Source organism: Periplaneta americana, chromosome 7, assembly GCF_040183065.1.
Source record: "Periplaneta americana isolate PAMFEO1 chromosome 7, P.americana_PAMFEO1_priV1, whole genome shotgun sequence".
NCBI lineage: Eukaryota > Metazoa > Arthropoda > Insecta > Blattodea > Blattidae > Periplaneta > Periplaneta americana.
In genome coordinates, this window is record NC_091123.1 from 38830782 (window position 1) to 38848298 (window position 17517).

Sequence of the window (17517 nt, forward strand, 5' to 3'; positions counted from 1 at the left end):
GAGATGCCTTTTTTTTTGTCATTCAGTGACGCTCCCCTATTTTACCCCTTCCGTCACGGTTTGCAGTAAGACGAGGCATCGCATAGCACACATCCTCCCTCGGGTCTGTGTGTACACAAACTAGACCAGAACAGTGTTCTGTGCTGGGCTAACAAGAATTCTCTTTACTTACACATACCGCTACAATTTTCAGTAAAACAGAAGAAGTTCCACATAATTTAAAATTCTAGATCATTAATTTGCAGAGCGATATTAATCCATGGAACTATGTAAAGGCATGAATTCAACTATACAGGCTCTAAATCGATAAATCAAGAAGAGGTTTCTAATTTTCATGATTTCATGGACGTGTGGCGGCAATGTCTGCATCAATGTACATATGAACCTGTGACTTGAAGAACGTCCCAACTCCACTTTCTGGTCAAAATGAGATTTTTATATTACCATTTTGTAGCATTGGCTAGTGCGCATCTACTATTCGAAAAGAAAGGCCCAATTCCGTTTCCTAACATGTGAAACAGCTTCTGAAAATCCTATACTATTAAAGAATGTCCCAATTCCTGGAATTGGGTCATTCTTCAAATATAATACGGTACCGCAAGGTAGAAAACAGTGACCTCCCACAGAGACCTTGTAAACAAGTTGATAAATACCGATTATTATTTTATTAAAGTAATACAGGGACATCATTTTATTTTTACTTCAATTTTTATTGTACCTGAGTTTTTGTATGTACTTCACTCCACCCCTTCTACTAATGAAGTTCCAACTGTCCTCCTCACAGATCCAAGACCACATATAGGCCTACAGACATATTAGCCTTACGGTCATAGTAAACAGTAGGTTTCAAAAATATTTCCGCTTTTCCCAGTGACGAAAGAGCTTTCAATATTGAATCATTTTCGCACAGGTACTGTCGTCCATTTGCATACGTCGCATCCCGGTTTCCCCCACCAGCTTCTATTCGCCTCTCTGCAAAGGCTAGTGGCTTGGCTGTCTTAGCTCTTTTCTGAGAACATTAATTTCTGTTAGAAATTAGACGTCTAAGTAATATTATACAACTGTTTAAAATAACTTCAATAAAAGGGCCTCGTTACTGTCGTTACCATACTGTCACTTGATTTCCCCCCTTTCTACGCCCCTGAGACATAACCACTTGAACGGACAGTAGATAGCATGTCTGAGTAATTTTATCTTTTCGGATCAGGCAGAAGTGAAGATTGAATTTAAAGTATGTAAAATACTCTTTTATACAGTAGGTACAGAATTATTTCAACATGAATTACTAGCACGAAGGACGAAACTGGTAATTGGAATTAGGTACAATAGTATATAGTGCGATAATATACACATTAGAACTGAAGCCTATATCGAAAAAACGGCCACCAGTTTCAAAAATGTGTTTAAATATCCATATTACGATTATTTTTTAATTTAACTTCATTCTCTATAGTGTACGCTAATGTACTGTAGACAGTATAATATATGCTGCATAATGAATACGTCCACATGAACAGCTCAGTTCGTGAGTAAAAACACTCATTGTTAATACTGTACTGTGTTTTGATTAAACAAAAACCTAATGAAAATTATCAAACTCAAAAGCGTGACATTTCCTAGTTTACTTAAATGGATGAACTACTTTTCTTCCGTCCTATACCTAGTAAAGTGATTTGTTTGTATTTTACGCCAGTATCATCGAACCCCAGTCGTGGAAGGGGGGTAGCAAACGGTGTTTCCGGTTCTCAACCGTTGATCCAAAGATATAGCCAGGTTAATATTAGAAATGTTAGTAAAAATAAAATGATGTCCCCGTATAACCGTACATTTACTTGTAAATTTGATCTTTTCAGTCATTGTTTTAGGCTTTGATATTGAAAACAAACCAATAAATAACTATAATATTTCACTGTCTTTATACACTTTCTCTGACACAACAAATTTGCTTCGTCTCACATACTGCCTACCACTGTTTTTAATATTTACCTTTATTATCCTTCCACTGGTGTGTATTACGACAACGTTTCTTGGCAGAAACTATTTCATTTCTTTGCTCCAGCTGATTCAAATTGTCACACGATTCCTCCATATTGTGAACGATGTAAACATGAAAGAGTGCATAGCATCTAATTGGGTGACTGCTTACAACTCCGCAAATCAGAGTCATTGTTCTATGAAGCCAACACACAGTGTGGCATAGGCTTAATTCCACAAAGATACTCTCTTCAAATGAAGGAGAGGCATTTATAAATGCTCACCATGTCCGGTAGACACATGACACAAGACTGGAAGTTCATAAAACAGATGCTAGATGATAAGATGTGTCGATTTATCGAAGAAACTAAAAATCGATAGGAATGTGGCATTGGCCCCTTTTCCACTGGGCCCTCAATAATTCATACGTAGTTATGCGAAAGATCATTTGCCAGGCTGTAGTGTCGTGAAAAGGCAAGAACGTTATCTGTGAGAGCTGACGACCTACGTGCTAGACTGTCGAATGCCGGTTCTTTAGATTTGACTTTTTCTATATAAATCGGAAAATGGAACGTGATTCTTTGAATTTGTAGGTGAACACTTTGCCATTTGTACCCTTCAAATATTGAAATATTCCCTATTGTTATTATTTCATATATTTCTCTATAAATACCTTCCTATCTCCTTTATTTATTATTTCGTGTTTTCTTTTTTCTTCATTTTCATCTTCTTCCTTTTGAATGAGTAATTATGGTTTAATGCTACCGATCCTTGTACGATATACACGGTAGTTTGTTACTCACATGGGAAATATGTCCATCTGTGTTATAAACAGACTTAATCCCACATCCCTTGACACTTTACGTTTGCACTATTCACGAAGAGTCTTCACAATGGATTCTGAACATCATTGGCTCACAAAATATAGATCACACCATTTAGGCGATTAAACACATTTCACGCTCAATTGTACTGCACACATCATGAAATTCAGTACTTAAAGCAAAAATGGTAAACATCTAAATGACATTTAGGCGACTCGTATTTTTGTCCTGGCTCTTGAAAAAAATACACTTATGCAACCAGAGAAGCAGCTAGTCTCATGTTAAGAGTATCTTACACAGAATTTTGACAAAAAAATGAAATTATGGATTTTATCGTTTCTCGGTAGTTTAATATGTGTAAAACAATAATATGATTTTATTCCTTCTAATTGTCAAATTTTAGTCCTATCTTCAGCAAAAATATTGTAGTAATTCTTAATGCAAAAAAATGTTTTCAATTAAAATGCTTTTCTTGCCAACTGCTCAGTGGAATTTTAAATTTATTTAACCGGTTGTATACATAAAAGTTGTTACATATGCCCTATTTCTTCTACATTTGTATCTTTTATCACTTCTGAGAAAATTGCATCCAAAATTGAGGAATTTAACATTGCAAGATATGGAAACTTCGGTATCATTTTTCTGTACTTTCTGATTTCTTGTGACGTTGGTACACTTTTCTCATGAAGTATTGTACCCAGAAGGCTGAAATTAATATACAATATCTATGTGATGGCATTTTACACAGTAGGTTAAAAAATTAAATTTATTTCTATCTTCAGCAAAAAAAAAAAATAATAATAATAATTTTCAGTTATTCTTAATGCAAAAATGTTATCAATGAATATATATATATATATACATATATATATATATATATATATATATATTGCTAACCGCTCAGTGGAATTTTAAATTTATTTATCCTATTGTGTACATAAAATTATGTTACATATTCCCTATTTTTTCTACATTTGTATTTTTTATAACTTCTTAGGAAAGTGTAGTCAAAATTGAGGAATTTAATACTGTAAGATATGGAAGTACAGACGCCGCTTAAAGCGGAAGCGAAAAACTACTCAACTTATAGTCTACACTAGGAAAAAATATCCATTGTCGTCACAGTAATTTCATGTCCTCAACATAATTAAATAATTACTGGTTTTATTTCTGACATAATTTTTATATTTCTTGGAAATTATTCTTATTTTTGACAGAGAGAAAGTTTGAAATTAGATAATAAATCGGGAAAAGAACGAAATATGTTAATATATGTATTTAAATATACAAAATAAAAATATATATATATATATGCATTTAATAGGGAAAACGCTTCGAAATATCCACTTATGCAAAATAAAGTTGGCTTTATTTCAACGTAAAAACCATGATCGGAAAAGATCCACTTTTACTTTTCAATAATGCCAAATCAATAAAAACACACAATTGCATGACGTTCCACGGTCTAGTCATTATCATAATTGCCTTCAGTTCATAGAGAAGACTATTTCCCGCTTAGACTTAAAAAGCTATAAAATTCATCCGCTCAACTTGCTACTGAATATCATACAATTAACATAATTTAGCTTGCATTCTGGGACAGGTAATATAATAATAATAATAATAATAATAATAATAATAATAATAATAATAAAATCTCTTTTCTTGTACATCGAAAAATAATAATAGTAATTCTATTTATTTATTTATTTACTTACTTATTTATTTATTTATTTATTTATTTATTTATTTATTTATTTATTTATTTATTTATTTATTTATTTATTTATTTATTTATTTATTTATTTATTTATTTATTTATTTTTAGATAAGTTATTTATATGCTGGACAACAGCCATTATTATTATTATTATTATTATTATTATTATTATTATTATTATTATTACGTGTTCAAATCGTAGGCGTAGGATCGAAAAATCTATCGTGATTTCTAGTCGTTCCCTCAATCATAAAATAACCAATTACTTACTTCAACAGTAATCTTTACATGCAAACCCAGTCATATTTAGCTAAGGTTAATGCAATGTAGTAATATAATAATGTTGTGCTGTACGGCATTTCTTGCTACAATGTGATTGCAAAGAAATTTGTTTCAAAGAATAGAAAATATAATGCCTGCATTTGTAATTTCAAAGTAACACTGTTCCCATTTAAGGAATGACCTTTTTATTACACAGTGGTCTAATATCGATCCAAGATGGTCCAATACTGAGTTTTCGAAGATTTTATTAGGAAAATCTCACTATATTGAACACCATCATTCAACTTGGATTTAATCTTGTGGTTTATAATTCCTCGGTCAAAGTAGATGTACGAACCAAACATCGTAACTCAAGAGTGCACTAAAGTTCCGAAAAAATGTTAAATGCTATGTTTTATTTAACGACGCTCGCAACTGCCGAGTTTATATCAGCGTCGCCGGTGTGTCGGAATTTTGTCCCGCAGGAATTCATTTACATGCCAGTAAGTCTACTGACATCAGGCTGTCGTATTTAAGCATACTTAAATGCCATCGATCTGGCCCGGAATCGAACCCACAACCTCGGGCATAGAAGGCCAGCGCTATACAAACTGCGCCAACCAGGCCGACTAAAGTCCCGATCTCTGCTATTCTTAATAATTGATACTTTAGTATTACGATCCCTGTTTTAAATCAGACCGATGAAATAGAAACTGAACGAGGAAATATTTGGAATATAGCAAAAAATATCCAAAGTAGGCTATATTTGAACATATAATACCGGGTACATAAAAGAGAATTCCCAAAGTACTGGCACGCTTCATTTTAACGAACCCAATTCCCATGTTCGAAGTATCGGAAATTTCAATGTCCATATGCCCTCGATGGGCAATTATACACTATCATCAATACAATTAGGTTCATATACTGAACATTGTTCATACGAGTATGTTGACGGACCGAATCACATGCAAAGTAATACAATAACATCAATTGGGCTTGAATTTTCGAATATCCTCACGATACCATGGCACGCATAGGCTATATCTCTAATGAATTTCAGAGTAAATGTTTCTCGTGTAATGTTTCAGAGAAACGTGAGTCTAAATACAAAATATCATTATTATTCACCACATTGATTGGACATTCTTATCTGTTCCGATTTATTACAATGCTTCTTTCTCATACTTTATTATAAATCTATTTATCATTCTGACGAAAATAAGAGGAAGACAGGTGGCGAAGAAATTTGATATGGAAAAACTGAAGAATGAAGAGGAAAGAAGAAAATTTCAAGCAAATTTTCAAGTAAAAGTAGCATCTTCTGCGGATCTCTCGAAAAAGAACTAAGGAAGAGACTAGTGAAGTGCTTTGTGTGAAGTGTAACATTGTATGGAGCAGAAACATGGACATTACGACGAAATGAAGAGAAACGAATCGAAGCATTTGAAATGTTGATATGGAGAAGAATGGAGCATGTGAAGTGGACAGACAGAATAAGAAACGAAGTTGTGTTGGAAAGAGTGGGTGAAGAAAGAATGATTCTGAAACTGATCAGGAAGAGGAAAAGGAATTGGTTGGATCACTGGCTGAGAAGAAACTCTCTATTGAAGGATGCACTATAAGGAATGGTGAACGGGAGAAGAGTTCGGGGTAGAAGAAGATATCAGATGATAGACGACATTAAGATATATGGATCATATGCGAGACTAAGAGGAAGGCAAAAAATAGGAAAGGTTGGAGAATCCTAGGTAAGACCTGCCCATGGGCAGAACACTTATGTATGTATGTATGTATGTATGTATGTATGTATGTATGTATGTATGTATGTATGTATGTATGTATGTATGTATGTATGTATGTATGTATGTATGTATGTATGTATGTATGTATGTATGTATGTATGTATGTGTGTATGTATGTATGTATGTATTTATCATTGCAAGGAATTAAAGTCATTGATTGATTTATTCTATCATTAGGTGACGATCGTTAAATTTAGTGGTCCCTAAATTATAGAGTGTTGTTGAAGTACCAATAAAAATATTGATAATATTAGAAGTAAGTGGAGCATCAATCCATATAATATTAATGTAAGCCAAATGTAATCCAAGTTTACGTTATAAACATACATTATTTAACACTAAATAAATACTAATAAAAGATTGGTAAATATCGTTATTCTGGTTCCTGATAGTTTTTTTTCCATTGCACTTTAACTCTTTTTGTTATTGTTTTCATTGTTTCGTCACATATTATTAGCGCTAATCACATTTCGGTCTTGTAACAGCTGTTTGCAATTGTTTATTTTATAAACAATATTACGTAAAATTACGACTACATTATCATGTTAATTACATGAGATGTACTTTGTAAATAGAGACCACTCGAGAATATATTTAGTTTAAAACAAATTAGTGTGTAAGTGAACTAATTAATTTCAGTGTTAAACTACTGAGGCGAATTCCAAAACAAATATTATATTTGTTGTTATAACACGTTTAAAAATATATTTTATTTGCTGTTGATTTTAAAATTGTCATTTCAGTGCATATGTCAAAAGAGGTTATGTTCATTCATGAATGCTAGATTCTTTACTAATTTGCCGTTTATATCTATACAAGAACTTCAACGTCAATGTAATAATTTAGTGCACAGCGTTGAAAATGTATGAAGGTTTCATCTGGCTCGTGACCCGACGCTGAGGTAGTAATAACAGTTTTGTCACCGAATGTCAGCGAATCGCGAATGGCTCACCTGAAAGGTCACTGGCAGGAGGGGAAACTCTGACACGGCTTTGGGGTTCCCAACGAGAGTAAAAAGGGATGTGATGAGGTATCAATCAATACGTCACCCACTGACAGATTGAAACGAATAATAGCGAGTCATGTTGCAAAAATAATGCATTCACAGTCTTTCCAATACATATCCTATTTTGCTGATCTGTCAAATGAAACCGTGACTACAATCCACAACGTAAAAAAATATTATCATCTAACTCTGATCTACATAACTGATAAGTCATACCTGTAACGCTATACGGGTCATTGGGTCCACAGCACAGTTCAGCAAGAGCACTCACGACAATTGGATTTTTTTTACATCCTCTGCTCAACAGTAAGTTTATTATATTTATTGTTGTTTCACGCGCCAGAAACGGTGGTTTTTGGTTATATTACTGAGTCATTATTATTATTATTATTATTATTATTATTATTATTATTATTATAGAGCAGCTGGCTGCGGACAGGAAGGTCCGGGGTTCGCTCCCAGGTGGTGACAGGATTTTTTCTCGTTGCCAAACTTTCAGAACGGCCCCAAGGTTCACTCAGCCTCCTATAAAATTGAGTACCGGGTTTTTCCCGGGAGTAAAAGGCGGTCGGTACGACCACACCACCTCATTACCTAGTGCCGAGGTCATGGAAAGCATGGGGCTCTACCTCCATGCCCCCCAAGTGCCTTCATGGCAAGTTACGGGGATACCTTTACCTTTTTTACCTTTTATTATTATTATTACTACTACTACTGTATTATTATTATTATTATTATTATTATTATTATTATTATTATTATTATTATTATTATTATTATTATTATTATTATTATTATTAGAATTGTGGGGAATATTATACCTATACAAATTTAGTAGTCTAAATGGAGCAAAATGTTTAGCATTATACAGTACATCTTGATTACACAACTTTTAACACTGTATCACTTCGGAAAATGTATTATACGCCTTTCTCGTGTTAAATTCTATCGTACCTAGTTAACATGTTTCGGCCTGTTATTGGCCTTCTTCAGAACTGGTTGTTGCTGGTCTAGGCGCCTTTTGTTTTGTTTCCTGTTGGAGTGTGTTTGTGTCAAAGAGTCAAAGAGTGTGTGTGTTCTGAAACTGAGTTGTGTGTTGAGAATTTCATTTATATGTGTTTTTGTGTGTCTGTATATTTCGTATTGTTCTAGTGTGTTTAGTTTCTGGCTTTTTGGTTGGATGTGTAGAATGCCCATGTCTGTGTTGATGTCTCTATAGGTGTGGCTAACACATCCAACCAAAAATCCAGAAACTAAACACACTAGAACAATACGAAATATACAGACACACAAAAAAAACATCCAAATGAAATTCTCAACACACAACTCAATTTCAGAACACACACACTCTTTGACTCCACATTACACTACACAAACACACCCCCACAGGAAACAAAACAAAAGGAGCCAAGACCAGCAACAGCCAGTTCTGAAGAAGGTCAATAACAGACCGAAACATGTTAACCAGGTACGATAGAATTTACACGAGAAAGACGTATAATACATATTCCGAAAATGTTTAGGTTCAGAAATCGGAGAATTTATTTTAAAGAGAAGCAGTTGAATCGGATTTATATGGGAGTTCTCATTTTGTTTCTAAATCCTTTAGTCTTTTCTTTTTAAACTTGTTTTTATTTCCCTCCCAATTTCTTTCTTCCAGTCTACATTTCTTTTTTATAGCCGAAATGAATTTATTTTGTATGCTACTGTCTAATTAAAAAGACGCGGCTGTCTCTTTGGGCTTGGTTAGGAGCAGAGACAAATGAGAACAATTATCTTGCTGTTCCTGGTTTCGCAAGGGGCAAGGGGGGCTGGTTGAGTATTTTTATTGACCACAACATGGGTGCAAGCAGAGTCCTCTTGTGATCAAAGGCTTAACTTTCCCCTAACTAATTTCAAACAGTAAAGAAACGGAAAGCGACAGCAATAGTTTAGCTCTCACTCAGTTTAGAAGACGTGGAGAAGACGAAGAATGGGCGAGGCGAGGGTCTGTTGTAGAGCATTCGGAAGTCCCCCCAGTTACTGGTACGGAAGGATAAGAATCCAGACGTACGTTTGCTCTTTTAAGTGGGGGCAATAATTCGAATAAACTGTCTTGGCGCCTGTCTGCTATTCATTCACAGAATGAGAATTACGATGGAGATCTAAACGACCTTTCTGTAAACGGTTAATATGAGTTTTAAGCATACAGCATTTCCTTACGTCATGAAAATGTGATAGCGGCGGTTGAGAAGGAAAATAAATTAAGGAATGGCTTTTAAACTGAAAATACATGAGAACAACTTCACTTATTACACTACACGACTTAGATAGTAACATCTGTACCGATAAATCCAGAGAATCGGCTTCAATTCTTGCGAGTTAAGCGAAGATTTATATAATATTATACCGTCTATATACATATTATGTATCTTGAACTTGTTCCATGTCATCACAAACAGTAAGGGGAAACTAAGGTGAAATAATGGTGATAAATTAAGGAAATTAATTTCTTCTTTTGTTTTTATGTTCGTAAGTAATAGGGTATCCGAAAAGTAATGACAACATAGTTACTGTGTCACACTAAATTTATTTAGGTTAGGATAGTTCATGTCAGAGGTCTGCATCGGACGTTTTCGCTCGAGCACCAAGTAGTTCATAGCATAATCCGATAGGTAGCGCATATGCATGACGGGTAAAATTGTCGCGAGCGATAAATCCTCGAACGGTATAAGCCGAGCGTTAGACATTCGTTCTTGTTACAGTGATGAACTGTGTAGTAACATCATAGATGTTTATCATTTCAAAACTTTGCAGTGTTTAACTAACTTCTCCATAGTACAACTACAAAACTTGCTTTAAAATGTAATATAAATGTTGTAGGTAAATGTCCCCCCCCCCTACACACAGGAGTGATTTTGTTTTTACCATATCTGATAGATGTTATTGGGTGTAAATGTAATTATCAGGGAACGGATTTATATGGACTAAAAATATATGAAATATGTAAATATATATGTAGTTATTTTTACCAAAATATGGAATTAAATATGGATTTTTACCAAAATATGGAATTAAATATGGACTTAAAATTATAAAAAAATGACTATGTACGTTAAATATTGGTACATTTTAATCAAACTAAACAAAAAATATAATGGACGTACCTTATCTTCCAATGTAGTTTCAACAAAACACAATTTTTATTGTCTGTTACCATAACAATAGGTTACAAACATTTCTTTCAAGTGCTGAAAAGTGAATCTTCTTCTATTGTCTCTGAGGATAGATTTATACTGACTAAAAGAGCGTTCGACGTCACAAGAAGTAACTGGTACATAATTCAATTTCACAATGTCTGCTGGGGATAAGTCCAAGTTAATCTTCACTGTTGATTCACCACTCATCACAGCAACAACCTTTTGTAGTTCTTCATATCCAGGGTTTTTTGAAAGTACAGTGTCCACCTTAGCTCTTACTGCATCTGCAACTTTACCTCTACCACGATTCAGTTGTTCCACAGTACTATTTATAATTTCAAAACTTTCAGATAGTGAAAGGTGCCTATTTTGGAGACTTTTGAGCGTTTTTATGATGCATGAAAATGTATGCTGAATGTGAGCTAAGTCATTCTTCACACTTATGTCACAGGTAACTGTTTTCGCAGTATCAATTGAGACTGCATCTTCAGAGTCCAATGCAAGGAGAACATTGTTAATAGAGTCTATATGTTCGGCATAATATTCAACTGCTTCTAGCCATGTACCCCATCTAGTTAAAATTGGCTTTGGTGGCAATGGAATTTCAGGGTACATTTCTTTCAACACGTTAACTCTACTGGGAGCTTTGAGAAATACTTTTTTCACTGATGAAATCAACAAATCTACTTTAGGGAAATTGTCTCTGACCACTTCTGCCACACGATGAAATGCATGCGCCACACAAGTAAAATGAGTCAATTTAGGATATACAACAGATAATGCTTGTCCAGCTTTGACCATATAAGGGGCAGCATCGCTAATAAAGAATAACACATTATCGTACATAATACCCTTTGGCCACAGGATACCCATAGCTTCGTTGAACAGTTTAACTATAGTTTTGTTATTGCACTTTTCTAGAACATCACAATGTAAAAGAATTCGTTCAGAATATTGTTCACTTAACAAACCGATAACTACATTACCAACAAGTCTACCTTCTTTGTCGGGAGTCTCATCAATGGAAACCCAAATTGAACTATCTTTAATTTCATCTCTTATCTTCTGTATTGTCTCATCGTAGATGGATGGAGCATACGTCTTCCTAAGTGTTGACTCATCCGGGATTGTATGTTGAGTATATTTTTCAAGGAATTCCCTGAAGACCTTATTCTTTAGTTTGTAGAGAGGAATATCAGCAGAGATGAGAGAACGGCACAGGTCGATGTTAAACTCAGATCTTACATTCGATGTTGTTGGTTGTGTTAAAAACAATTGTCTCTGCTTGGAATTTAGTTGTTTGTTGGCCTGATGTTTACTAGTTGTAATGTGTTGTTGCACCAGGAACTTTTGTGTAGATGATACTGCACACTGACACAAATTACAAAATAATATTTTATTGTCAGTTGATAAACCATCTTCTTTAAATTCTGAAATGTAACTTGTTAGTTTTGATTTTAAATTGACTGAATGACGTACTTTTGGCATATTTACCGTCTTTATAGTATGATTTACAAAACTGAACCTATGTGTACTCTGACTGGCATTTAACTGTTGAGCTGCACAACTGAAGTCTGTTAAAAATTTTAAATTAAATTAATACAGTTTTGTAACTTACTTTCCCATTGTTGATAGGACTGCTAATTTTCAAATAACTCTGATGTTAAAGGGATTACTGAACATGTGTTTAAATCTCTATTGTTGAAATGTATTTTTAAAAGTTAATGGAATTTTGTTTTGTTTTATTGTTAAACCTAATATAATATGGACTGTTTTATATGAAATATGGAAAATATATGGAAATTAACGAAAATATGTACTAAACTCTAAAATATGGAAAAATATGGAAAATAAAAGTAGGATTTTTCAACCCTACACATTGTGAAACATAAAGATAATGCAAAATATAAATTATATTAGCTTTATAAGTAAATATGTATTTACATATAAATCCTTTCCCTGGTAATTATTATAAACGGAGAACACAATCACGATAATACAAGAAATGTATCAAGTTTTCTAGTAATAATAATAATAATAATAATAATAATAATAATAATAATCTCTAATAATTAGTGTATCAATCTTTGCGTCTGTAACAGTTGTGCAGCATGATTATTCGTTTTATTACATTTTCTGTGACGTTATCTCTGTACTAATATTGTTATTAATTTACTGCTATATAATAATATTTTATAAAACGTTTCTACATTGTCGCAGTATAGGCGGAACACTATGTATGGACCTATCATATTATATATGTGATAAATCAAATATTAAATAATTATTAATTAGGAATACTATTTTATTTATAACTTCATGTTACTGTTTTGGTACGTTCCATTAGACGTTTGTCATAAACGCAGAAAATAAAGCCTTATTTTTACCGTGTGAGAAAAACATATGTGTATCTTATCTGTCGCCTTCCATACAAGATAAGACATGTCGGTGAGATGACCTTATACTGTGCTTCTATTTATTACGAGCGTATCACGACCGATCTTATCTCACTCGAGCGTGCGACATTCGACCGAGTTCAAGCGAGCGATTTAACTCCAATGCAGCACTCTGGTTCATGTCAACAATACAAATCCTTGGAAGATGGCGGACTCCATCTGCAGCATCATTTCTGGATATCTCTGTCACTGATCGAACTGAAGTTCTTCGGATGTCAACTCTTAATTGAAAGCAAATGCCTCGTTTCCACCTTTCTTGCAGTAGTTCGGTGTGGTAGGACTTCTCTCCCATAAGCTTCTTGTAACGCCCTAAAGCACTGAGCTGCACTTTCTCCTCTTGTAACATGGATTTTATGAATCACCTTTGTTTGTACCTACTGAACAATTTTTAAGGCTATATTACTTACTACAAGGTCTCCTTCCATCTGGTATTTCTTCCCAATTAACTTTTATCAAGGATTGTTCTTCTTTTCTTATGTATTTATTATGCAGATTGATTAACGAATATTGTGCCATACTCTAGGATCTGTTTTCTACATCACTGTGAAGAAGAAAGATCATATATAACCAATATGTGTCCGACTTTGAATAGTTTTGGATAAAATTAAGGTTCTTCCTTCCGTAAAACTCATCCTTGTGAACTTCTCTCTCTCTCTCTCTGGACGTCTGGAGCTGTGTGTTCAGGGCTATAGATAACGCAACACCGATACGTTTCTACCTAGCATCCGAACAACAGAAGTTACGGAATGCAGCGCGCACAGTTCACACTCGGGCGACTTCTTATATTGCTACAGAAAGTGGATGTCTTTGAAAACAGGGTTTAATACAGATTTTTCAGGCGAATAATAATGTGAATGTTCTTTAATGAATTTATAATACACTCTGTACCAACCTCGTAAGTAATTTAAATGCTTAAACCTTCATTATTTACACGTTTATTTTAAGCATTCAGGAGGGTGTAACTCACTTTTAAAAAGTATGACATATATTTTTATGCTCGACCATGCCGAAATGTAGTAATTATACACCTGGTAGCAGCCCTTTAATGGACCTCATTAAAGTACACCTATTCATTAAAGTTCAGGTGTTCCACCAATCAGAAAATACCATTGTAGCAATATGAAAGCGCAAGTATCGATTATTCTCGGATATGCAACCGAAAGACAACAATAAATCAATAAATCACCTATATTTGAAATAAAGTCAGTTCTGTTACTATAATAATAATTAGCGTTAAATTGTAAATAATATTCAAATAAATTCAATTTGTCATCTCGTTTTTCAATGTAAAGGTCAATGTCGACATCTGTTTCTCGGAAAAAAAATCAATACTTTCGCGTCTGCGCACATCTCACAATTTACGAGGTATTGCACAAGGTCAGTTCCGCTCCCCAGTCAGATAAGAATAACACGAATACTTATGAATAATTTCAAGTTAGAAATATGGTCGAGCATAAAACGTCGTATGAAACTTGACTATAATGGTAATTAAGACGCTCGTATGAAAATTATGAAACTCGCTTGCGCTCGCTTCATAAACATACTCGCGTCTTAATTACTACCGCTATAGGCTCGTTGCATAATGTATTAATACCAACTTTTTTCATCACAATGAGTCAGAAAATACATCAAAGAATATTGCACAATCTTCATGTAGGCATATATTATATCCTAACCAGCCCGGTCTTCTACTTCCAGTTAGTGCTACAACATCTGTTTCTTAATTCTCTATTCTTCCTAATTCGCAATTATCCGTTTTGTTCCATGCGGTCAAACATTTTTCTTAATAATTTATGTTCAAAAATTATCTGCATTATTTACTTTTGACGGGAAACCTTTTAAAAATAGATACTTTATCACCCACCGATACTAAATTTTTATCAAAATTGAATTCCTTATCTTGTAATAATAGTAATAATAATAATAATAATAACAATAATATTAATAATTATTATTATAATTATAATAATAATATAATAATAATTATAATAATAATAATTATTATTATTATTATTATTATTATTATTATTATTATTATTTATACTGGCGGAGGTAAGGCCATAGGGCCTTCTCTTACACTCTACCAGGTCACAAAGTATACAAGCAGTTAAAATTTAACAAAAAGTTAAAGAACAGAATACTAACATATTACAAAAAGAAAATAATAATAATAATAATAATAATAATAATAGCATAATAAAATCGACACTAAACAACATGAGAATAATACCATATTAGAAAAAAAAGGAAGTAAAATACATTGGAATATAGTCAAAGTAACTCATTTAGTACAAATGGTTAATATGGAAAAACGTAAGGAAGAATATATCAAAATGGAATGTAATAAAATAATAATAAAAAATAAAAGAAATACGAAAATTATATAAAATTCACGATAAAAAAGGCTATGGTAATAAATTCATCGGCTGATAAAGAGAACAAAAAGGGGAAAGGAATGAAAAAGAAATATACAGCCTATATTTTTACAAAACTATGCCAGAGAAAAGGGCTTATAACTGAAAGGAATCTAATTCAAAAAGTGCAATTTTAATTTATTTTTGAAACTAGACAATGTCCGACAGTCTCTGACATGTTGTGGTAGAGAGTTCCAGAGATGAGCTGCAGAGACGGTGAAAGATGAAGAGTAGAAGGATGTTCTGTGTTTAGGAATGGATAGTGTGATATGGTGTTGTGAGCGAGTATCTATTTCGTGATATGAGGACAAATGTTGAAAACGAGAAGCTAAGTAGCTAGAGTTAGAGGTTTGAAGAATATTGGAGAGTAAAGTGAGAGAGTGAATAGTTCTTCGCTCTTTGAGACGGACCCAGAACGGCATATTTAGTGAAGGTGTGATACGGTCAGATCTACGGACGTTGTAAATAAATCGAACACATGCATTATGAACACGCTGTAGTCTGTCTGTCAGTCTCATGTTAAGGTCAGTGTAGAGAGTGTCACAGTAATCAAAATGACGCATCAAGAGCGACTTCACTAAATTCTTCTTGAGAAGCAACGGAAGGAAATTTCGAATTCTTTTTAGTGTGTGAATTTTCATAAAAATTATTTTACATATATGTGTGATTTGAGTAAGGTGGGTGCTCCTGTTATGGCCATGTTCCTGATATGGCCACCCCCCCTATTGTGAGTTAGTTAACCAAAAAATCCGCTAAATTGCAGCAGCATCCAGTGAAAGGGCATCCTGGTATGTCACTTGATCGTTTTCCATCCAGTCAGGTTGAGCAATATGGCGTCAGTTGCCTGTTTTGCGGTTTTTATGTGACCTCTTCTTATTTTTCTCTGGTAAGTCTCCTTTGTTTTATGCGTGTTTTTCAAAGACTTGTTTCATGAAAACCATAGTACTCCATTCAGTTTTTAATGTTATGTTAATTGGTGTTGTAGTTGATGGCGTATCTTTTATGAGTTGTTCATAATCAAATGATTTTCGTGAAAGCTTACCTGCTCCTGATATGGCCATATCAAATGCACCATGGCCATATCAAGTTCATTTCACTTTTATTCTTTCACCTGACAAATTTACATGCCTTATAGCTGGGATTACGCAAAAATGTTGTATTTTAAGAAATACAACTTAATTTTTTATGGAAAATCCTGTTTTGACTACACTTTTGAATTATAAAAAAGATTATTAAGTGTAATGTTTATTCATTTTACACCAAAATTATTTAATTTTAACACAACTGCGCTATCAAACTGAAAACAATCACGATTTGTAGAACATGGAATAAGGGTGTCCATATCATGTGCACATGTTCCTAATATGGCCACTAGGTAGACTTTTTGGACACTTAAAGCTATTTTTATGAGGAAAGGAAATTGTTTTAAGAAAGTCCATTAGACTGAGAACGAGTAAGAAAAAAGTGGTTTACATTTTTTTTCAAAATGGCGGCTAGAAAAATTCTCAAATCTTAGCATGGTCATATCAGGGACACCTACCTTATTCCAACTAATACACAATAGAGAATAAGCTTAACTTCTTATCACCAAACAAGGAGCAATTATTTTTTAAAGAGTTTCTATGGTAACCACTATCACGTTTGTTTATAACGAATATCCAACAGTAACCATGTATACCAATAACCTTAGCATAGCAAATTAATCCAACGGATACATAGTATTCGCTAGACCACAGAGGATAACACTCCCTCCCCCCGCCCCCAAGTATTTCAAGCCGATAACCCTATAATGGTGACAACGTCAGTTACTCTCTATCGAGGACATTTAATTGACTTGTTAATGTAGTAAGTTATGGATTAATTAGAAATGAATAGATG